We start from the raw sequence: 23,699 nt of genomic DNA on the forward strand, positions 1-23,699 counted from the left end.
GCTGATGGGAAAGCTCTACCAGGGCAGTGCACCTGTGGTTTTTCAGCGTTAGCCCCCATGGCTGCTCTCATGGGCTGGGCTGGTGTTGAGTGCCTGTAGTGTCTCCATACTGAGGGTGGGAATTGTTGGTAGGTCTATGGATCTGGGGTCTAGAGGATGGTGGCCTCCTGCATGGCAACTGAAAGCCCTTATTTTCCTTCTGCACTGCCATATTACAGGATTTCCGAGAGGCTCTGCCTCTGCAGCCAGTTTCTGTCTGGAAGCAGTAGGGGATGGAGGTGTGTTGCAGGGCAGATCCTTCACCATCTTATGGTGCCAAACAGCACCATCTTCTTGATGCAAATGTCCTGATAGTGCGTTCTCATGAGATCTGGTTTTATAACAGGGTGTGGCACCTGTATCCTCTCTCAGGCTTGCTCCTACTCCTGCTGTATGAAACATTTAATTGCTGCTTTCCTTCTGGTATGATTGGGAGGCTTCCTGAGCCCTCCCAGAAGCAGAAGCCACTATGCTTTCTTTACAGCCTGCAGAACCATGAGCCAATTGAACCCCTTTTCATTACGATCACACAGTAAACAAGTACTGCCAAGTGGATCTATGAAATATCTTCAATGACTTTTCCCCATCGTTTTGGCTATTAGCACTGGAATTCTTTTTAACGCAAACATCTGCAGCCTTCTTGAAGTTTCCCCTGAAATGGAACTTCTTTTCTTCTACATTGCCACGCTGCAACAAAGAAAGCTGAACATGTAAAGCAGGTTAAGAAGTGGGTAACAGCCAGAGGTTGGAGAGTTTGGAGAGCTTGAAAGAAGAAAGGAAGATGAGGGAAAATTTGGACCATTGTGGATACTTGTTTATCTGCATAATACCACACCTATTGGTGGGTATATGACTCTGGTGTCTGGGGGATGGTGGTGTCCTGCGTGGAGGCCCCAAGACCATGTTTTCCTTCTGTATTGCACTAGTAGAGGTTTTCCAAGAGGCTCTGCCTCTGCCTCAGGCTTCTGCTTGCAAACAGTGGGAGGTGGATATGGGGTGGTGGGTGGATCCTTCACCAGTAGTTAAGTGCCATCTTCTTGAGGCTGATCTCCTGATAGTGGGTTCTCGTGAGATCTAGTGGTATAACAGGATATAACACCTCTTTCTTCTCTCTATCTTGCTTCTACTCCTGCCATATGAAACATTTCATTGCTCCTTGGTCTTCTGATATGATTGGGAGGCTTCCTGAGTCCTCCTAGTAGCAGAAACCATTATGCTTTCTTTACAGCCTGAAGAACTGTGAGTCAATTAAACTTCTTTTCCTTATGTACATACAGAAAATTAATGCTGAGAAGTGAAGCTATGAAATGGCTTCTAGACCTTTCCCCCAATCTCTTGGTTATTTGCACTGGGCCTCATTTAATGCAAATATTGGAGACCTTCTAGATGTTCCTCCCTGATAATGGACATTTCTTCTTTTACCACATTGCCAGCCTGTGACAAAGATAGCTGACAATGTAGAAGCAGGTTCCGAATAGGGTAATATCCAGAGCTTAGAGAGTTTGGAGCGCTTGGCAGAAGACAGGAAGATGAGGGAAAGTTTGGATCATTGCAGAGACTTGTTCAATAGTTGTGATTAAAAGACTGAGAGAAGCATACACAGTGAAGGCCAGGCTTAGAAGATCTCAGATGAAAAGGAAGAACTTACTGGGAACAGGAGCCAAGATTTTTTATGTTTTGCCTTAGCAAAGTAATTGGCCACACAGTGACCCTGCCTGGGAGATCTGTGAAACTTTGAACTTGAGGGTGATGTATCTGGTGGAATGATCTTCTAAGCAGCAAAGCTCAAGAGTTGTCCTGCCTACATTGAACAGCCCATGCTCTTATGTGTGATCAAAGAAATGACCCTAAGTTGGAAATTATATTTAAATGAGAAACAGAGCTTAAACTTTTGGAAAATTTGCCAACTGGACAAGTGGTCCAAAAGTAAAGCTGATTTTCAGGGGGAAAATCAAGAGGGCTTCACATATTTGCATAAAAAGGGACCCAGTGCTAATAATTCAAGACAATGGGAAAAAGGCCTTGAAGGCATTTCAAAGACCTTTGAAGCAGCCCTTGCTGTCACTGGCCCTGGGGCTTACGTGAAAAGAATGGGTTCCTGGGCCAGCCCCATGGCCCCACTGCTGTGTGCAGCCTCAGGACACTGCTGCCTGCATCCCTGCAGCTCCAGCTCCAGCCATGGCTGAAAGATGCACAGGTACAGCCTGGTTCACTGCTTCAGGGGTGCAAGCTCCAAGCCTTGGTGGCTTCCACATAGTGTTAAGCCAGAAGGTGCACAGAGCACAAGACTAGAGGCTTCAGAGCCTTCATCTACACTACAGAGGATGTATCAGAAAGCCTGGGTGTCCAGCGAGAAGCTTTTCCAAGAGGCAGAGCCTCATGGTAAACCTCTACTTGGGCAGAATGGAAAGAGAGTATAGGGTTGGAGTCAATGCAGAGGGAGGCACCATTTTCCAGACCCCAGTTGCATAGACCCACCAACTGCTTGCACCCTTAGTGTTGAAAATCTACAGGAATTCAACACCAGCCCAGCCCATGAGGGCAGCTATAGGGAAAAGATTCTGCGGTGGCACCGCTGCAGAGCTGCCCAAGACCTTGGGATCCCAGCCATCACACCACCATGTGCTCTGGATGTGGACATAGATTCTGAAAAGATGATTTGGAACTGTAGGATGGAATGACTGGCCTTCTGGGTTTTTGACTTGCATCATGGGATCTGTAAGTTCCATCTGTGTTTTGTCCTTCTTTCTGGCCAATTTCTTCTTTCTGACTTGGAATGCTTACCCAATCCCTGTACAATCATTGTACCTTGGAAGTAATTAACTTGCTTTGTATTTCAGAGGCTGAGGTGCAGAAGGGACTGCAGCCTTGTCTCAGAAGAGACTTTGGGCTTTGGACATTTGAGTAAATGCTGGAATGAGTTAAGACATTGGGGAACTGTAGAGAAGGCATCATTGTATTTTGCAGTATGAGAAGAACATGAGACTGTGGGGCCAAGGGAAGAATAATATGATTTGGCTCTGTGTCCCTACCAAAACTCATGTGGAATTGTAATGGGGAATGTTAAATGTGGGGCTCAGTAGAAGGTGATTTAATCATGATGGACACTGTGGGTGGCAGATCCTTCACAAATGGTTAAATTCTATTTCCTTAATGCAGTCTGTGTGATATTCATGATAAATGAATGCAGTCCTGCTGGGTTTTGGACTCGCATTGGGCCCGTGTCCCAGTTGTGTCATTTTTCTGGGAAAATCTTCCCTTTGGGTTGCGAAAGCTTACCCAGTTCCTGCACTGTCATTGTAACCTGAAAGAAGAGACTTCTCTTTCACATTCCGGGACTTATAGGCAGGAGGGATTGCAGCCTTGTCTTGGATGAGACTTGAACTTATTACATTTAAGTTACTGCTGGATTGATTTAAGACTTTGGGAAACTTTTGAAAATGCATGTTTGTATTTTTCTCTGTGAGGTCATGAGATTTGGGGGTGTCAGGGTCAGAATTACATAGTTTGGCTGAGTTTCCCTAAAAAATTCATGAGGAAGTGTATTCCTGAATGTTGGAGTTGGGGTCTGGTGGGAGGTGATTTAATCATAAACAGGTTAGAAGGGGTGGAAGGAAAAACCAGTGGGTAGGGTGGGGAGGAGCAGGCTGGCAGTAGGGTGGTGAGAGGGTGGTGGGTAGCAGAAAGAGGGAGGAGCCTGCTGCAGAGGCAGAGTCACATGGGAAACCTCTACTAGGGCGGTGCACCTGCGGCTTTGCAGGCTTTAGCCCCATGGCTGCTTTCATGGGCTTTGCTGCTGTTGAGTGTCTGTAGCTCTTCCATACTGAGAGTGCAAGGTTTTGATGGGTCTGTGAATCTGTGGTCTGGAGGATAGTAACCTCCTGCGTGGAGCATCCAAGCACAAATATATATATATATATTTGTATTATATACATATATATTTGTATTATATACATATATATATATATATTTTTCTTTTCCACTGCCCTAGTAGAGGCTTTCCAAGAGACTCTGCCTCTGCCTCAGGCTTCTGCTTGGAATCAGTGAGGGGTGGGGGTGGTAGGGGCAGATCTTTCACCAATGGTTAAGCCACATCTTCTTGATGCTGACCTTATGATAAGGAGTTCTCAGGAAATCTGGTTGTATAACAGGGTGTGGCACCTTTTTCCTCTCTGTCTTGTTCCCACTTCTGCCATATACAACATCCCATTGCAGCTTGGTCTTCTGGTATGACTGGGAGGCTTCCTGAGTCCTCCTAGAAGTGGGAGCCTCTGTGATTTATTTAAAGCTTGCAGAACCATGAGCCAGTTCAACCTCTTTTTCTTCCTGATTATACAGAAAATTATTCCTGGAAAGTGGAGCTATGAAATGCCTTCAAGTCCTTTTCCCTGTTGTCTTAGCAATCAGCACTCAGCATCTTTTCAGGCAAATATCTGAAGCCTGCATTAATTTTTCTCTTGAAATGGACTTTTCTTGTTTTACCACATTGCCAGGCTGCAACAAACATAGCTGAAAATGCAGAAGCAGGTTGAGAAGTGTGTAATGGCCAGAGGTTGGAGAATTTGGAGGTCTTCAAAGAAGACAGGAAGATGTGGAAAAGTTTGGACCAGTGTAGAGACTGCACGATGCCCGTAACCTGGAGACCTGTGAAACTTTGAACTTGAGGGTGATAATTTAGAGTGTATCTGGTGGAGTGAACTTTTAGGCAGCAAAGCTCAAGAGGTTTCCTGTCTGTGTCGACCAGCCTGTGGTCTTATATGTGACCCAAGAAATGACCTAAAAGTAAAACCTATCTAAATGAGAATGAGGGCTTAAAAGTTTGGAAAATTTGCAGGCTGGCCAAGTGGTCAAAAAGAAAAGCTGATTATCAGTGGGAAAATTCAAGAAGGCTTCAGAAGTTTGCGTAAAATGGAGTTCAGTGCTAGTAGCCAATACAGTGTTAAAAAGGCCTTGAAGGCATTTCAGAGACTTTTGCAGCAACCCTTGCTCTCAGGTCACAGGCCATGAGGCCTGGGAGAAAAGAATGGTTTCCTTCTCCAGCTCCATGGCCCTGCTGCTGTGTCCATCCTCAGGACACTGCTGCCTGCATCCCTGCAGCTCCAGCTCCAGCTCCAGCCATGACTGAAAGATGCACAGGTACAGATTGGGTCACTGCTTCAGAGGGTACAAGCTGCAAGCCTTGGTGGCTTCCACATTGTGTTAAGCCAGCAGGTGCACAGAGCACAAGACTGGAGGCTGGAGATCCTTCATCTAGACTCCAGAGTATGTATGGAAAAACCTGGGTGTCCAGGTTGAAACTTTTCCAAGAGGAAGAGCCTCATGGGAATCCTTTACTAGGGCAATACAGAAGGAATATACAGGGTTGTTACCCCCACACAGGGAGGCACCATTCTACAAACACCAGATTCATAGACTCACTAACAGCTTGCACCCTCAGTGTGGAAAAGCTACAGGTACTCAACACCAGCCCAGCCCATGAGGGCAACTGTGGGGGTTAGACCCTGCAAAGCCACAGGTGCAGACCCGCCCAAGTACTTGGGAGCCCAGGCCTCACACCCTTGTGCTCTGGATGTGGGATCTGGATTCACAAAAGATGATTTGGAGCTGTTGGGTTCTATGACTGGTCTGCTGAGTTTTTGACTTGCATGCGGTCTGTAAGTCCTATCTGTGTTTTGTGCTTCTTTCTGGCAAATTTCTTCCTTTTGGCTGGGAATGCTTACCCAATACCTGTACAATCATTGTACCTTGGAAGTAGTTAGCTTGCTTTGTATTTCCGAGGCTCAGGGCCAGAAGAGACAGCAGCCTTGTCTCAGAATAGACTTTGGGCTTTGGACATTTTGGTAAATTCTGGAATGAGTTAAGATATTAGGCAACTGTAGAGAAGTCATCATTGTATTTTGCAGTGTGGGAAGTACATGAGATATGGGGCTTAGGGTCAGAATAATATGATTTGTCTCTGCATCCCTGCCAAACTCATATGCAATTGTAATGGTGAATGTTAAAGTTGGAGCCTAATGGGAGGTGATTGAATCCTGGAGAAGAGTGTGGGTTGGAGGCAGGGGTGTGGGGGGAAGAAGGTAATTTATTTTGTGGGTGGGGGTGAAAGATGAGGGTGGGGGTTGGATCCTTCACAAATGGTTAAACATTATCTCCTTAATGCTATCCACATGATACTGAGTTCTGTTGATGATTCTGGAGCTGTGAGATACAGTGAATACTGTCCTGCTGGGTTTTGGATGTACATTGGGCCTATGGGCCCATTTGTGTTATTTTTCTGGGAAATTCCTTCCCTTTGGAATGAGAAAGCTTACCCAGTTCCCGTACCATCATTGTACCATGAAAGAAAAGAACTCCATTTTAAATTCAGGGACTCATTGGCAGAAGGGACTGTAGCCTCGTCTCAGGTGAGACTGAGTTTTTTACATTTAGAATGACTTGAGACTTTTGGAAACTTTTGAAAAGTCATGATTGCATTTTGCTCTGTGATAAGGACTTGAGATTCTGGGATGTCAGTGTCAGAATGATATGGTTTGACTGTGTGTCCCTATGAATCTCATGTGGAATTGTAATCCCTAATGTTGTAGCAGGTGACTTCATTATGGGTAGGAGGTTGGGGGTGGTGGAAAGTGAAAGGGATGGGTAGAATTGGGAGGAGTGGGTTGGCAGTATGCTAGTGGGAAGGTGGGGAGTAGTAGGAAGGGGGAATAGACTGCTGCAGAGGCAAAGCCTCATGGAAAACCTCTAGTAGGGCAGTGCACCTGTGGCTTTCCAGTGTTTAGCCCCGGCAGCTGCTCTCATGGGTTGGGCTGATGTTGAGTGCCTATAGCTTTTCCACACTGAGGATGTGAGCTGTTGGTGCGTCTGTGACTCTGGGGTCTGGAGGCTGGTGGCCATCTGCATGGGGGCTCCAAGCCCATATTTTCCTTCCACACTTCCCTAGTAGAGGTTTTCCAAGAGGCTATGTCTCTGCAGCAGGCTTCTGTCTGGAAACAGTGGGAGTTGGGGGTGGGGGTGAATCCTTCACCAATGGTTAAGCACCATCTTCTTGATGCTGTCCTTGTGATAGTGAGTTCTCATGAGATCTGCTTGCACAATGGGGCATGGCAGGTTTTTTTTTCTCTCTATCTTGCTCCTACTCCTGCCACAAGAATCATCTCATTGCCCCACGACAATCTCGTGTGATCGGGAGGCTTCCTGAGTCCTCTCAGATGCAGAAGCCACTATGCTTCCTTACAGCCCACAGAATCATGAGCCAAGTCAACCTCTTTTCTTTATGATTATAGGGAAAATAAGTAGTGCAAAGTTGAACCATTAAATGTCTTCAAGGCCTTCTCTATTGTCTTGGCAATCAGCACTCAGCTTCTTTTCGTTGAAGTATCTGAAGCCTTCTTGAATTTTCCCCCTGAAAATGGACTTGTTTTCCTTTACCACGTTGCCAGGCTGCAGCAAAGATAGCTGATAATGTAGAAGCAGTTTCAGAAGAGGGTAGCAGACAGAGGTCGGGAGAGTTTGGAGGGCTTTGAAGACAGGAAGATGAGGGAAGTTTGGATCTTTGTAAAGAATTGTTAAACACTTGTGTTCAGAAGGCTCACAGGAAAATAGACAGTAAAGATCAGACTTACAAGGTGTCAGATGAAAATGAAAAATTTGCTGGGAGCAGGAACCAAGGTTCCTTTTGTTTTGATGTAGCAAAGAACGTGACTCCACAAAAGGAAAAGCTGATTTTCAGTGGAAAACTGAGGAAGGCTTCAGAAATTTGCATAAAAAGGAGCCCAGTGATAAGAGCCAAGACAATAGGGAAAAGGCCTTGAAGACATTTTAGAGACCTTTGCAGTAGCCCTTGCTACCACAGGACCTGCAGCCTAGGAGAGGAGAATGATTTCCTGGGCTAGTTCCATGACCTCCCAACCCCCATCTATGAGTAGCCTCAGGACACTGCTGCCTGCAATCCCTGCAGCTCCAGCTCCAGCTCTGGCCATGGCTGAACGATGCACAAGTACAGCTTGGGTCACTGCTTCAGAGGGTGCAGGCTAGAAGCATTGGTATTTTCCTCATAGTGTTAAGCCACTGGGTGGGTGGAGCATGAGAGTAGAGGCTTGGGAGCCTCTCTGGAGATTTTGGAAGATGTGTGGAAATGCCTGGGTGTCCAGGCAAAAGCATCTCAGAAAGGCATCCCTTCATAAGAAACCTCTACTAGGGCAATGCAGAAGGAAAATTTGGAGTTGGAACCCCCAAGCTGGAGGCCACCATCACGCAGACCCCAGATTGGCAGACCCCCCTGACAACTTGTATCCTCAGTGGGGAAAAGTTACAGGCACTCCACAGCAGCCCAGCCCATGATGGCAGCTGTGGGGCATAAACCCTGCAATGGCACAGGTGCAGAGCTGCACAAGGCCTTGGGAACCCAGCCCTCATACCCCTGTGCTCTGCATGTGGGACAAGGTTTTAAAAAGGGTGATTTTGGAGCTATAGAATTGAATGACTGGCCTTCTCTGTTTGGAGTTTCATGGGGCCCGTAAGTCCTATCTGTGTTTTGTTTTTTTCTGGCAAAATTCTTCCTTCTGGCTGGGAATGGTTACTTAATGCCTGTACAAGCCTTGTACCTTGGAAGTAGTTAACTTGCTTTATATTACAGAGGCTCACGGGCCTAAGGGACTGTAGCCTTGTGTCAGATGAGATTTTAAGCTTTCAACATTTTTATAAATGCTTCAATGATAGAAGATTTTAGGGGGCTGTAGGGAAGGCATCATATTTTGCAACGTGAGAAGGACAGGAGATTTGGGGAGTCAGGGACAGAATAATACAATTTAGCTCTGTGTCCCTACCAAAACTCATGTGGAATTGTAATCAGAATGTTAAAGGTGGGGCCTGGTGGAAGGTGATTTAATCGTGGTGGAGAGTGGGAGTTGGAAGGTTAGGGGGTAGGGAGAATGGGGGAATTGTGGTTGGGGTGAGGGGTGAAAATTGGGAGTGGGGAGCAGATCCTTCACAAATAGTTAAACACCATCTCCTTACTGCTGTGCTTGTAACAGTGAATTCTCTTCATGATTTTAGAGCTCTGAGATTGAACGAATAGTGGCCTCCTGGGTTTTGGACTTGTTTTGCACCTGTGTTCCGATTTGTGTTATTTTCCTGGGAAACTTCTTCCCTTGGGATTGAAAAAGCTTACCCAATGCCTGTACCATTATTGTACCTTGAAAGAAAAGAACATCCTTTTAAATTCAGGCAAAAGGGACTGTAGACTTGTCTCAGATGAGATGTTGAATTTTTTTACGTTTGAGTTAATTTTGGAATGCGTTAAGATTTTGGAAGCTTTTGAAAAGGCATGAATATGTTTTGCTCTGTGAGAAGGATGTGAGACTGCAGGGGATCAGGGTCCGAATAATATGATTTGGCTGTGTTTCTTTACCAGAACTCATATGAATTGTAATCCTTAATTTTGGAAGTGTGGCCTGGCGGGAGGTGATTTAATCATGGATGGGAGAGGGGCAGGAGTGGAAGGAAAAGTGGGGGAGTGGGGAGGGTGAAGAGTAGGTTGTTTAGGGTGGGTGAGAGGGTGGTGGGTAGTAGGAAGGGGGAGTAGTCTGCTGTAGAGGCAGAGGCTCATGGAAAGCCTCTACTAGGGCAGTGCACCTGTGGCTTTGCAGGGTGTAGCCCCATGGCTGCTCTCATGGGCTGGGCTAGTGTTGAGTGCCTGTAGCTTTTCCAACTGAGAGTGCAAGCTCTTGGTGGGTCTATGAATCTTGCAGTCTGGAGGTTGGTGGCCTCCTGAACTGGGGTTCCAAGCCTGTCTTTTCCTTCTGCCCTGCTCTAGTAGAGGTTCTCCAAGAGGCTCTGCCTCTGCAGGAGGCTTCTGCCTGGAAACAGGGGGCGGTGGTGTGGGTAGAAACTTCACCAATGGTTAGTCTTCTTGATGCTGATCTCCTGATAGTGAGTTCTCATGAGATCTGGTTGTATAACAGGGTATGGCACCTCTTTCCTCTCTATCCTCCTCCTACTCCTGCCATATGGAACATCTCATTGTCGCTTGGCTTTCTGGTACGATTGTGAGGCTTCCTGAGTCCTCCCAGAAGCAGAAGCCACTATGCTCCCTTTACAGCCTGCAGAGCCATGAGCCAATTAAACCTCTTTTTAAAATAATTTTACAGAAAATTTGTACTGCAGAGTGGATCTATGAAATGTCCTCTAGGTTTTTTTCCTCTTTCTTTTCTTTTCTTTTCTTTTTTTACTATTATAATTTGACTTCTTTTATATGTATATATCTGAAGCCTTCTTGAATTTTCCCCCTGAAAATGGACTTTTCTTCTTTTACCACATTGCCAGGCTGTGACAAAGATAGCTGAAAAGGTAGAAGGAGGTTCAGAGGTGGGTAACTACCAGACACTGCACAGTTTGGAGGGCTGGGAAGAAGACAGAAAGATGAGGGAAAGTTCAGACTATTGTAGACACATGTTAAATAGTTATAATTAAAAGGGTGACCATAGAGACTTTTAAAATAGTCGCAATTCAAAGGGTGACTGAAGGATGGACAAGGGAAGGCCAGGCTTAGAAGGTCTCAGATGAAAATGAGCAACTTACTGGGAACAGGAGCCAAGGTTACTTTTGTTTTGCCTTAGCAAAGAACTTGGCGGGATAGTGCCTCTGCCCTGGAGACCTGTGAAACTTTGAACTTGAGGGTGGTGATTTAGGATATGTCTGGTGAAATGAAATTTTAGGCAGCAAATCTCAAGACGTGTCCTGTCTGTATCACACAGCCTGTGGTCTTCTGTGTGACTGAATAAATGCCCTCAAATCGAAACATTTTTTAAATGAGAAGCAGAGTTTTAAAGTTTGGAAAATTTGCAGCCTGGCCAAGGGGTCAAAAAGAAAAGCTGATTTTCAGTGGGAACGTTCAAGAAGGCTTCAGAAATCTGCATAAAATGGAACCAAGTGCTGATAGCGAAGGCAATGTTAAAAAGGCCTTGAAGATATTTCAGAGAGCTTTGCAGCAGAGCTTGCTCTCACAGACCTTGAGTTCTATGACCGAAGAATGCTTTCCCGGGTCAGTCCCATGGTCACGCGGTTGTATCCATCCTCAGGACACTGCTGCCTGCATCCCTGCAGCTCCAGCTCCAGCCATGGTTGAAAGATGCACAGGTACAGCTTGGGTCACTGTTTAGGGATGCAGGCTCCAAGCCTTGATGGCTTCCACATAGTGTTAAGCCAGCAGGTGCACAGAGCACAAGACTAGAGGCTTGGGAGGCTTCTAATAGACTCCAGAGTATGTACGGAAAAACTTGGGTGTCCAGGCAGAAGCTTTTCCAAGAGGCAGAGCCTCATGGGAAACCTTTACTAGGGCAGTACAGAAGGAACATATGGGGTTGAAGCCCCCACAACCCCACTTCCCCACACTAATTAACATCAATGAAAACATTCCTACCCTATTAAACCCAATCAAACGCCTCACAACCTGCAGCCTATATGCACCACTTTCCAGACCCCAGATTCATAGTCCCACCAACTGCTTGCAGCCTCAGTGTGGAAAAGCCACAGGCACTCAACACCAGCCCCACCCATGAGGGCAGCTGTAGGAGACAGACCTGCACAGCCACAGATGCTGAGCTGCCCAAGGCCTTGGGAGCCCAGCCATCACACCCCTGTGCTCTAGATGTGGCATGTAAATTCAGAAAAGATGGTTTGGAGCTGTAGGATTCAATGACTGGCCTGCTGGGTTTTTGACTTGCATGGGATCTGTAAGTCCCATCTGTGTTTTGTGTTGTTTTCTGGCAATCATTTTTCCTTTTGCCTGGGAATGCTTCTCCAGTGCCTGTACAATCATTATACCTTGGAAGTTGTTAACTTGCTTTGTATTTCAGAAACTCAGAGGCAGAAGGGACTGCAGCCTTGTCTCAGATGAGACTTTGGGCTTTGGACATTTCAGTAAATTCTGGAATGAGTTAAGACTTTAGGGGACTGTAGAGCAGGCATCACTGTATTTTTCAGTGTGACAAGGATATGAGATTTGGGGGCACCCGGGTCAGAATAATATGATTTGGCCCTGTGTCTCTACCAATACTCTTGTGGAATTGTAATGGGGAATGTTAAAGAGGGGCCTGGTAGGAGGTGATATAATCATGGAGAAGAGTGGGGGGTGGAGGTAGGGGCATGGAGAGGATGGGGGAGGTTATTTTGTGGGCGTGAAAGACTAGGATGGGCGGCGGAATCTTCACAAATGGTTAAACGCTCTCTCCTTAATGCTGTCTGCATGATAGTGAGTTCTCTTGGTGATTATTGAACTTAAAGATTGAGTGCATAGTGTCCTGCTGGTTTTTGTTTTTGTTTTTGTTTTTTCTTGGAGACGGAGTCTCGCTCTGTCGCCCAGGCTAGAGTGCAGTGGCCGGATCTCAGCTCACTGCAAGCTCCGCCTCCCGGGTTTACACAACTCTCCTTCCTCAGCCTCCCGAGTAGCTGGGGCTACAGGCGCCCGCCACCTCGCCCGGCTAGTTTTTTGTATTTTTTAGTAGAGACGGGGTTTCACCGTGTTAGCCAGGACCTGCTGGGTTTTGCACTCACATTTGTGTTATTTTTCTGGGGAATTTCTTCCCTGTGGATTGTGAAACCTTACCCGACGCCCGTCCCATCATCGTACCTTGAAAGAAAAGAAATCCCTTTTAAATTCAGGGACTCATAGCCAGAAGGGCCTGTAGCCTTGTCTCAGATGAGACTTGGACATGTTTACATTCGGAATGAGTTAAGACTTTTGGAAACTTTTAGAAAAGGTATGATTGTGTTTTGCTCTGTGCTAATGACATGAGGTTCTGGGGTATCAGGGTCGGAATTATATGGGATGGCTGTGTGCCCCTATGACACTAATGTGGAATTGGAATCCTGAATGTTGGAGGTGGGGCCAGGTGGGAGGTGATTTAATATTGGACGAGAAGGGATTGGGGTGGAAGGAAAAGGAGGGGTAGGGTGGGAGGTGTAGGTCGTGAGTAGGGTGGTGGGAAGGTGGAGGGTAGTAGGAAGGGGGAGTAACCTACTGCAGAGGCAGAGGCTCATGGGAAACCTCTACTAGGGCAGTGCACCTGTGGCTTTGCAGGCTTCAGCCCCCATGGCTGCTCTCATGGGTTCGGCTGGTGTGGAGTGCCTGTACCTTTTCCATTACTGAGGGTGTGAGCTGTTGGTGGCTTGTGAATCTGGGTTCTGGAGGATGGTGGCCTCCTGTGTGGGGGCTCCAAGCCTATATTTTCCTTCTGCACTGCCATAGTGGAAGTTTCCTAAGAGGCTCTGCCTCTGCAGGAGGTTTCTGACTGGAAACAGTGGGCGGTGGTGTGGGTGGTTCCTTCACCAATGGTTAACCTTCTTGATGCTGATCTCCTGATGTGAGTTCTCATGAGATCTGGTTGTATAACAGGATGTGGCACCTCCTTCCTCTCTCCATCTTGCTCCTACCCCGACATATGAAACATCTCATTGCCGCTTGCCTTCTGGGGTGGTTAGAAGGGGCCTGATCAGTGTGGGCCTGCTCAGTGGAGCTAGTCAGTTAGGACTTGGTCAGTGAGGCGTACTTAGTGGGGGCGTGGTCAGCAGGGGTCTGCTTAGAGTGGGTCTCAGGGGATCTAGGAGTGGGGGTCTTGGTGAGTGGGGACCTACTGGCAGACAAATGTTTGGTGTCTGGTCAGTGCAAAGCTGGGCTGCGGGGCTTGGTCAGTGGAGACCTGGTCAGCTGGGGCTTAGTGGTGGCCTTGTCAGTGTGATCTGGGTCACTGGTGACCAGGTCAAGGGGTGCTATTCAGTGGAAGCCTGGTCACATGGGACTTAAACAGCAGAGGCTCTTGTCAGTGAGTCCCTGGTCAGGGCAGCCTGGTCAGTGGAACCTAATCAGTCGGGGCCTGGTCAGAGAGGTCTTGATCAGTGGTGACTTTTGTAGCCTCGGTCTACGGGGTGACCTGGTCAGCGGGGATCTGAGCAGTGTGTGCCTGTTCAGTGGGGCCTACCCACTGGGTTCCTGGTCAAAGACATCTGGTCACCTCAGGCCTGGTTAGTAGGGGCCTGATAACTGGCAGCCTATTCCCTGGAGGCCTGGTCAGTGGACCTTCATCTGTGGGGCCAGGCAAAGGGGTCATGATCTGTGGAACTTGATTAGTGAGGCCTCGTCAGTAAGGACCTGGTCAGTGAGCCCTTGTCAGTGAGGCCTCGTCAGTAAGGACCTGGTCAGTGAGCCCTTGTCAGTGAGGCCTCGTCAGTAAGGACCTGGTCAGTGAGCCCTTGTCAGTGAGGCCTCGTCAGTAAGGTCTTGGTCAGTGAGGCCTGGTCAGTAAGGTCCTGGTCAGTAAGGTCCTGGTCACTGAGGCCTGGTCAGTAAGGTCCTGGTCAGTAAGGTCCTGGTCAGTGAGGCCTGGTCAGTAAGGTCCTGGTCAGTGAGGCCTGGTCAGTAAGGTCCTGGTCAGTAAGGTCCTGGTCAGTGAGGCCTGGTCAGTAAGGTCCTGGTCAGTAAGGTCCTGGTCAGTGAGGCCTGGTCAGTAAGGTCCTGGTGAGTGAGGCCTTGTCACTGAGGCTTGGTCAGTAAGGTCCTGGTGAGTGAGGCCTGGTGATTATGGGTCTGGCAGCGGGAGGTTGGTTTATGGGAGCTGGTCATGGGGGTCTATTCAGGGAGGGTGTGGTCAGGGAGGAGCTGATGTGTGGGATCTGGTCAGCAGGGATCTGGTAAATGGGGGCTGCTGAGCACTGCTGGGAGAGGTCAGAGGAAATGCACGTTATCAAAGGACCTGTGGACAGCTGGGATGGCCCAGTGGTGTCCAACGGCCCAGTGAAAATGGAAAAAGCAGGTGTTTAGATGGACCTGGGAGATCTTGCTCAGAGATTCTGACAGGACAAAGGTAAAGGAAGGGCCAGAGTGGCCGGTGAGATGGTCGCAGTCTATGGGCTGCACAGGATGGATGGAGGAAGCCAGGGAACAGGCAGGGTGGGCAGCGGGGGTGCAGGGAGAGGGGGGTGCATGCTGGGGGTCAGACCCTGTGAGGACTATTGGGGGTCAGGTGGGGTGGGCTCCAGGTGCACCCTCAGTGCACTGGGCAGGTCTCAGGACAGGCTCCCTGTATCCCACCCGGGTGATGTGGTCACTCCCTGGGGGACTGTTGTCAGGCCCTGGTCACCCATCCTGGGCAGAACAATCCCATCTCCAGACTGGATTTTCTCAGATCCTGCAGAGGGTACAGCATCTGGCCCAAGAGCGGCAGCCCCATGGCGCAGCCTGAGCTCTCCTTGGGCCTGAAGCAGCCCCTGCCAGCCCTGCGCTCCCTGGTCTCCCAGGTCCCGCTTTTCCAGTGTCAGCCGGCAGGGAGGACGTGCCCTCCCTTCCCTATGTGTCTCCTGGGCTGAAATTTGTGGCGCATTGGGACAGATATGGTACTTCCTTCAGGCCCATTTAGGGAGGGGTCTGGCTCCCAGCCTGGCACAGGTCCTCAGCTCTGCCTTGGTTGCCTTAGAATGAGATGGGTCAGTCCGTGCCCTGAAGGTAAAGGTAAGAGGCTGCCCTGCTGTGTGCGAGGCTGGTCTAGGGATGGAGGACTTAACAGGTCCTCCTAGTGTGTCAGGCCTGGGCAGCACTCTCCTGTCTCAGGACTCAGGAAGTCCAGTCTGGAGATGGGATTGTTCTGCCCAGGATGGTTGACCAGGGCCTGACAACAGTCCCCCAGGGAGTGACCACATCACCCGGGTGGGGTCCAGGAAGCCTGTCCTGAGACCTGCCCAGTGCACTGAGGGTGAACCTGGAGCCCACTCCACCTGATGCCCCCACACAGCCCTCGAAGGGTCTGACCTGCCAGCATGCACCTGCCTCTCCCTGCACCCCAGCTGTCCACCCTGCCTGTTCCCTGACTTCCTCCGTCCTCTCCAGCAGGATGCCATGGGCAGAGGGACAGCCTATGTGCACATTTCGTGGCAAGTAGGCGTGACACATCATCCCTGGAAGGGGCCATGTTTCCTGCCAAAGTCAACCCCAGAACTCTGTCCCTGAGGTGTTTTTACCAAACCCAAAACCCACAACTGCAGTTGTGGCTCAAGGGTCAGCACCCGCTAGTGCCAGGACACTACTGGGAGGTTGAGACCTGACCATACCCCATGGTGTCTGTGGCCTGAGGACAGAGTGTCTTGGGGCCATAAGGACAAGCCACCAATGGCCATTGGGTCATAGGGCCTGAGTCCCAGTGTTTGCCTTTCCCTGGCTCCTTCTGGTTCAGTCCCCTCAGGGCCATGGAGCCCAAAACCCAAAGATTCCCTCCAGGAATCCTGGTGGCTCGGCTTACTTTATCGTGTTTCATCTGAGAGCAAAAATGTCAGATCAGATGCACAGAAAAATGGCTCGAAGTGTTTAGTGACTAGAGGAAATCTAGGAGCAGCAAGAAGGTAAAGTGAAGAGGGGAGGACCTCCATGACCAGTGTCTGCAGAGCCAGGGATATAGGCACCAAGTGCTGTGGCCTGGTACCACCTGCCTTTCTAGGGTGGATGGCACACTGTCCTTTGCCGGAGGACAGAAGGCCTGGTCACCAACTTTTCTACCTGGCCCTGTAAGCATCACATTGCTGGAAGAGAATCTCATGCCAGAGTTTGGACCATGGCTTGCTCAGGGGTTAGGGGTTGTCTCTTGGTGACCTAAATGAAAAACTAGTTCCAGATCAGAGTTCTTGATGCTGAGCAATCATCCACTCTTTGAATCATGGGAGGGCAGGCCTGGTACTAGGTAGACCTAACCTCTTTGAGGAACCACAGACCCCAAGGCTGGAAACCTCCAGAATCCTCCAGCCCCTGATCCTCCCCGGGGACCCCTGTGGCCTGTCTCACTGAGCAGTCTTCCATCTGTAGATGTCTCGGCTGCCCTACAAGGGAATCCCCTTTCAGGAGTGGGAACAGGTATGGTCACTGCTGCTGGATGTCTAGAAAGTAGAAACCAAGAACCTAGGGAAATACCAGGCACAGACTTTCCATTGTCATCCAGAGCAGGACAAACAGGTCAGGTGGTCAGGAGCCCAGGTCTCCAGCTGGAGGGAACGTCAACCCTACAGTGGGCGCAGGGGCCCATCGCACATCCTAGAAACAGATGGTAACATAGGCATCGCAGTTAAGCTGGGCTTGGTACACCTCCCTGGCTTCCGAAAGAAGCCAAACAAGGAGCTTTCTGCAGAATGAAACCTCTTTTCCATCCGGAAGCACTGCTGACTGGTGGTTGCTGTTGTGGCAGTGAGCTTTTTGTCCATTCTGAATGTTGGACTGGTTTCTCCTCTTGACCCTGCCCTACAGACCATAAAGGAGAACAGCAAGAGACCCCCAGCAAACATCCGCAGATGGCCCTGGACATCAGCCACATTCTGAGAAACATGTCATGTTCTGGGAGGGCTAAGGCATCAAGTAAGGTCTATGGAGCTAGAGGATCCCAGGGCAGGTAGAGCAATCCAGGGCCGTGGGGGCTTCCGTGGGAATCAGGAGGTCCCATGGTAGAGGCAGGGGCTCTACAGGAGGAGTCACACAGCTGCCAAGGGCTCTCCTGGCCCAGGGAGCAGTCAACACCATGGACTGAACACCCGCTGGGCTCCAAGCCCTGGGCCAGGCTGTGGCATATGGGGCTAGGAGGCAGCTCAGAGTGGGTAGTAGGGAGAGAAGTGTGCCCAGAGGGCACCCATTTCTGGATGTAATGTGGTCCTGAGATTCTGGCTGGGAAGTCTTTCCAGGGTTTCATATGTGTTATGGAACTGCTTCCTCTCCCCAGCCTCACCCTGCAGGAATCCCGGAAAGTATATTGCCACCATCTTGGAGCTGCATAGTGTAACGGCACCAGCAGATCTGCCTGTGCACAGACTTCCTGTATTACCCAGTCCTGAGCGGAGATGCTTCTTCAGGGCCTGTGACCTGGAGCACAACTTTACACACCATCATCCTGGAGCAGCACTGCACCCTCACTAGCCAGGGTGTTGATGACTTCCTCAAAGCCAAGGCCACATTCAAGATTTTTGACTTCAGTGATTCATTTGTGCTGAGCAAGTTGGACTTCTAGGGGTTCTTAATTCAGGAGGTAGAATGCAGCTTGAGATCAAGTGTCTGATCAAAGAATTTGAACTTAATCTGGAGGGCTCTGGGGAGCCATGGAAAGTGCCAGCTAAATGAGGGAGAGTCAGATATGTTTTAGAGATGATTGTGGAAGGCTGCCTGGAAGGGATGAACAAGAGCCAGGAGACCAGGGAGGGAGCTTGTGGGGAGGTCTGGAGATGGCAAGGGAGGGATCCTGCTTGGATAAAAGGTCTTCAGGGACTGTCTCAGGTGCTCTCAGAGCTAGTGTGTTCAGAAGTCTTGTCTCCAGGATGAAAATGGGAAGGAGTTGTCAGACAAGGAAATATAAAAGGAGGCTGGCATGTTTATGAGCACCAATCGTGGTCCCGGTGTGGACTACTGTGGGAACAGGAATCTGTCCATCCAGGGACATGGTGGATGGACCCTACATCTCTCCATGCTGCATTTCCTTTCCCTCCCATTCTCCTGAGGGCCTCAGTGCATGGGCACTGTCCAACCTCTGGTGCTGAAGCAGCCAAGAAGCCCAAGACTGGGTGGCTGCCACTTAGGATATGACAGCACAGCCAGTGGCCTCCACTGCATCCTGTACAACCTCAGAAGACACCCAGACACTGAGAGTGCTGCCACCACGTGGTGGTGCAAGAGTTCTGAGGGATCGCAATCCTGAAGACAATGAATGGAGGGTGCAGGGCCTCATGGCCTGTTCCCCAGCCCCCCTCATTGGCTCTGCTCCAGTTGGTGAAGGGGCATAACGTTTCTGCCAGTTCTGCCATGATTGCCTAGCAGGAAAAGGAGCAGAGTCCAGAAGCAGAGCCCGGTACCCAGCCTGCCTAACAAGGGAGAATTTGTAGGCTTTGTGGACAGAGAGAGCTGGGAGTCCATACCTTCACCCACTAACTTGCTGAGACATTGGTAAAATCAGTTTTCTTTTCTAAACTACATTTCTGTCATCTGTAAATTGAGGGGAATTTCTTCTACCCCATGAGGCTGCTTAGAGAATTAGTGACAGTGTGTGTAGAGCAGGTGCCACCTGCAGGCATTTGGTGTCCAGACCACTCCTCTTCCCCCTTGATTTTCTGCCTAAATGTGCATTTTGTTCTTAAGACATTCACTCCCCTTAATTTTGTTCTTCCCTCTGATTCCTGCCTTATCATCTATCCCATGAAGTCACCAGGATCTAAGTGGCCAACAGTCATGTATGCATGTATGTGTATATACATATGCACTGTGTTGGTGTTGGAGTGTGGTGTGTGAAGGTATGTGTGTGTGTGTTGGAGTCAGTGACTCACTGAAACTCTCCACACCACACTGTGTTCCTGCTCATTGCTGGAGGTGCTGTCAGGGGCACTGCGCTCAACCTCAGGTCTGACCCTTGCAGTGCAGGCAGGACATTCTGCAGGAATCATGACCTTGAAAGGATCCCTGAGGTTTGACTGGTGGGTATCAGTGGATAAATACCCCAGCTCCCTTGCTCTGGGTGAGATGACTCTGAGGCGCGTGTTCTATGCTGTCTCTCGGAGGTACCTGGCAGGGCTCAGTGCTGACTGCCACAGTGGAAACTTTCTTGATGAAGGTCCCGTTAACTGCTGCATTCCTTTCCCGTCTCTGTTCCCCATGGCTCTACCGGTGTTTCCTGAGATTCGCACCCTGAGGAAGGACTGGCAGTCGAATTACTGTCCTAGAGTCATCTCCAAATAAAGTTTTTGTATTTGAATCTTTGCCTCAGGATCTACTTCCAGGAAATTCAAACTAAGACCCACATTTTTCTGTGCACTCCTTCAATCCCCTTAGGCCTGCCATTGTGCTGTTTTTATCAAAAAGGAACATGAGGATCAGAGAGGGAAAGTCACTTGCCCAGAGTCACCCAGCTGAACAATGGTGGAGTTCAATTTTGACCATGAGTTTTCTGGCCCCAATGTGGTTGCTTGCTCCTCTCCCGTGAGACTCCTCCCTTATCAGCATCAAAAGAATGTATGCAGGACATCAAAAATGGGATCTCTGATGCCTATGCCATAGAAAGCCCAGGCTCATGGCTGGTGCCTGTGCACTCACTCTTACCTCATTAAGAGTAGTGAAGAAAAACATGCTCAGTGCTGACTGTGTGGCGGGGGGTGGGGGGTGTTGTAGGCCCTCTCCGCTTACTTTAATTCACTTAATTTTCACAATAACCTTGTTTTTACTTCTAGTCGTTAGATGGAAAAACTGGGGCAAAGAGCAATACAGAGAGTTACGAAAATGCATTCCACTGGTCCAGGTTTGAACCAAGCAGTCTGCACCTGGAGTCCTGGTTTGTAACTACGGCACCCTGGTTCCTCACACATCTCCTCATGGAGGTTCACCTTGTGTCAGGCATGGCACTGAGCAGCTTCTCTTAAGAACATAATTTGTAATTATGTAGATTACTAGTTCTGCTTCAAAATGCCACACAGCCTTGGTGTGATGAAATGAAACAATTGGTGAGTCTGAGCGTTGAGAACAAGCATTCTGTTTTCCACTCCTGACTCCATTCCAACAGCTGGGACAGTGTTTCCTCTGTGCCTGTAGAAACCTCAGCTCCTGTGCCGAGGAGCTTGGTCCCTCTGGGGAATGTGGCAGTCAGGTGCTGGCAAGGACCTTGAAGCCACTGAAGGGTCATTAAGAAAAAGCTGTTTACAAAGGTTTGGGCAGGGCCAAGGGAACAAGGTGGTATGGCACAGGGTCCTGGGGTTAGCATATTCTGGGTGCTGTCACCACTCTCCATTTTGGTGGGGCCACGGAGAAGCTGTTCCAGGAACTCGGAGAATCTACAGCTGAGAGAGGAGGCCGGAGGAGGTATCACTCCTTGTGCCCTTCAACTGTGTCCGGATACCGCCACGACCACACTACAATCTCCTTATTAGACTGGAGAGGCTGCAGGGAGGGGTTCTAAGCCTCGTCTTGTGGCTCACCTCCAACAGTGAGTCAGCACCGGCTCCCGTAACCCCACAGCCCAGGATTCACTTAGCCCCTCTATCCTGCATGGTCCCCTTTCCTGCTGGGAAGCAGATACCCAAATGAGCAGCAGAATCCTGTTTCTCCCTGCAGGCCGCTCTGCTCCATATGAGTGGAGTTTCGTGGGTCTCCTCCCTTGGTTTTGGATGAGAACACCCTTTCCCCTTCCACAGGGGTTGTTTCTGTGGACCTTACCCTAGGTTTTCCCCTGGTCGGGCACCGGGCAGGTGGGGATGGTGGGGCCAACTCTTTAGAACCAGCAATGCCATACAGATCCCGCTCTGGAAGTTCATGCTAAGTGTCATGGGTCCTCTGGAATGTTCTGATAGTTTCCTGTTTGTTTTTTCCCCCTAACCAGCTCATCTTGTCTCCTGGGATCAATACTAAGATGCTGGCACCCCGGCCAGCTGGCCTGACCCTGGACGCACCTTCAGGGGCTGGTTATGCTTCATGACCTGTGTTGTGGTGAGTGGTCAGCAGCACCTGCTTCTACCTTTACTGTTGGGCCAGATTTTATCCCCACCCCCGCTCTGCAGTGTGGCTGCTTCATGCTCCTTCCATGGACGCAGCATGGAATTGCCCCATGTTTCTGTTCTTGCACCACTGAGGAAGGAAGCATGAAGGACGCACAGCTCAGGCCATTCCATTACCCTCCTGCTGCTAAGTCTTTAATCCTGGGGTGGCTGCAGGGGCTGGTATGTCCCCATGGCCCCCTCCACATTTCTCAGGTTTCTGCTCAAAAATCACCTTTTGGAGGGGTCTCCACCTGTCACTGTGTTTGGAACAGCTCCTTCCGTTTCTTTCTAGCTCATCTCACTCTGGTAATGTCTTTCATTACCACTAACATCTGACCTGGTCTTATAACCTATTAGCTTCCTGTATCAGACATGAGCACCAGGGTGGCAGGGACCTCATCTGTCCTGTTCCTCCTGTGACCTGGGTCCTAGCACCATGTCTGGTAGAGTGTAGATGCTCAAGGGAAGTTTACTTTGTAGAACTGTCTACCTGGGAGATGTTACTGTTAGTCTAACCTGTACCATGTTGTAAACCTCCAGCCATGTTGCAGACCCTGGTCAGAGTGAAACGTTCCATGGGAACTTGGGCCATGAGAAACATCCTTCCTGTCTGCCTTACTGCAGAAACATCCGTATCACATCGTCCTGGGCAAAGGCTCCACAGTCTGTCTGCCGGAACATCCTTGCCATATCCTGCTGGGCAACAAGCTCTACCGCCCAGACCCCGCCTTCCCAGTCCCAAGATTACCCCAGCCTGTGAGCGGCAGTTGTGCCAGCACTAAGCTGGTTTAATCCTCCCCAGGGTTTTGCTGGCAATAAAGAGGTTGCTGTTGAAGCTGCCAACTGTCTCTCTGTCTTTCTTTAACCCTCGCCTTGCCTTCAAAACCTAACAATTACTATACCTCTTCTTTTTACCAAGGAGGATATGGGACTCAAGAAGAGTAAGTGATTTACCCAGAATTACACAGCCAGTGAGTCACAGAGCCTGAACTTGAACTCAGTTCAGCTGAATCCAGAACTCCTGTCTTCCTGAGAGTCCAGGGAAGGAAAAGGTGGAACTGCAGCCTGTGGGTGCCCACACACTTCTCCTAGGAGACCACAGGCGGCCTCCTGGGAATTGTGTCCTCATGGGCACAAAAGAACTGCTCACCTGTGCTGCATCAACTAACTGTCCCCATTGTCCCAAATTGTTATTTATTTTCAAAGTTTTGTTTTAATAATTAAATTTCTCACAGCTCAGTGTTGGAAACAAAGCACAGAGGCCTGTAGAAAGTCGTGTGTGTGTTTTTCTCATTTTCTTCCCAGTGACTATATAAATGAGTGTACAAAGAACACAAATATGCTCATACTTTTTATCTAGAGATGAGGCCCTCCCGCACATATTCCTCTGGTACTGTCCTTCCATTTTTCGCATGGGAGGACCACTCTTTCAATACTAGCCCATGGGATTTGGGAGGTGCTGACCCACCCTGGGCAGTCAGATCAGCAGGGTAATTCATTCAGGAGTGGGCGTGTGATCCAAACTGGGCTCATGGAAGTCATCCCTGCACTTTTGATGAAACTGCTGGGAATGAGGTGCTTTCTTTTTACTGGCATAGCATTTTCCAAGGAAGTAAGTGATATGAAATTTATGGGGCCATTTTTTGCTGCCCTCTCAAAATAGCCTGCCTGAAAAGCAGAGCTGACATGGGAAATGAAGGGACAGAATGAGCCTTGGTTGATGTTAGTTGACCCCTGATCCCACTGAGCCAGAAGCCCATCTACTTACTCATGGACATTTTTAGTAATTAGAGCAAATTAATTCAATGTTCTGCTGGATCGAGTTAGGTTTCCATCACATGCGATCAAGAGAGTCCTGCGCAATATCACTTTCTCTTATGCTTAGGTTCCACCTGACAGAGCTTTAGAGCCATAGAAGAGTAAAGTGAACCCAGGCAGTGCTGAGCTCACCAGTCTCCTGGCTAAGTGTGCAAAGGAAGCCTGGAATCACTACCACTTTGTTCTGACAAGCAACTTTGCCTGCTGCTTACTATGAAGCCATAGGGGTATTGCTTCCCTGAGCCCTTAGGCATTATACCTCTTTTTAAAAATGATGTTTATCTAGGAAAATGTTTTGTGGAGATGGTGTCTTC

The 23,699-nt window shown here is 49.1% G+C and overlaps 1 protein-coding gene across 1 annotated transcript in view; it reads left to right on the plus strand.

Annotated features, from left to right (window-relative positions):
• Positions 1 to 19,796, plus strand: part of LOC140709271 (ankyrin repeat domain-containing protein 18B-like) — a 46,079-nt gene extending 26,283 nt beyond the window's left edge. The window contains exon 12 of the mRNA XM_073007650.1: positions 17,784 to 19,796. The gene's annotated coding sequence lies outside the window, so the exon portion shown is untranslated. The remainder of the gene's footprint in view (positions 1 to 17,783) is intronic.
• Positions 19,797 to 23,699: the final 3,903 nt, after the last annotated feature.

This window comes from Chlorocebus sabaeus, chromosome 2 (genome assembly GCF_047675955.1).
Source record: "Chlorocebus sabaeus isolate Y175 chromosome 2, mChlSab1.0.hap1, whole genome shotgun sequence".
NCBI lineage: Eukaryota > Metazoa > Chordata > Mammalia > Primates > Cercopithecidae > Chlorocebus > Chlorocebus sabaeus.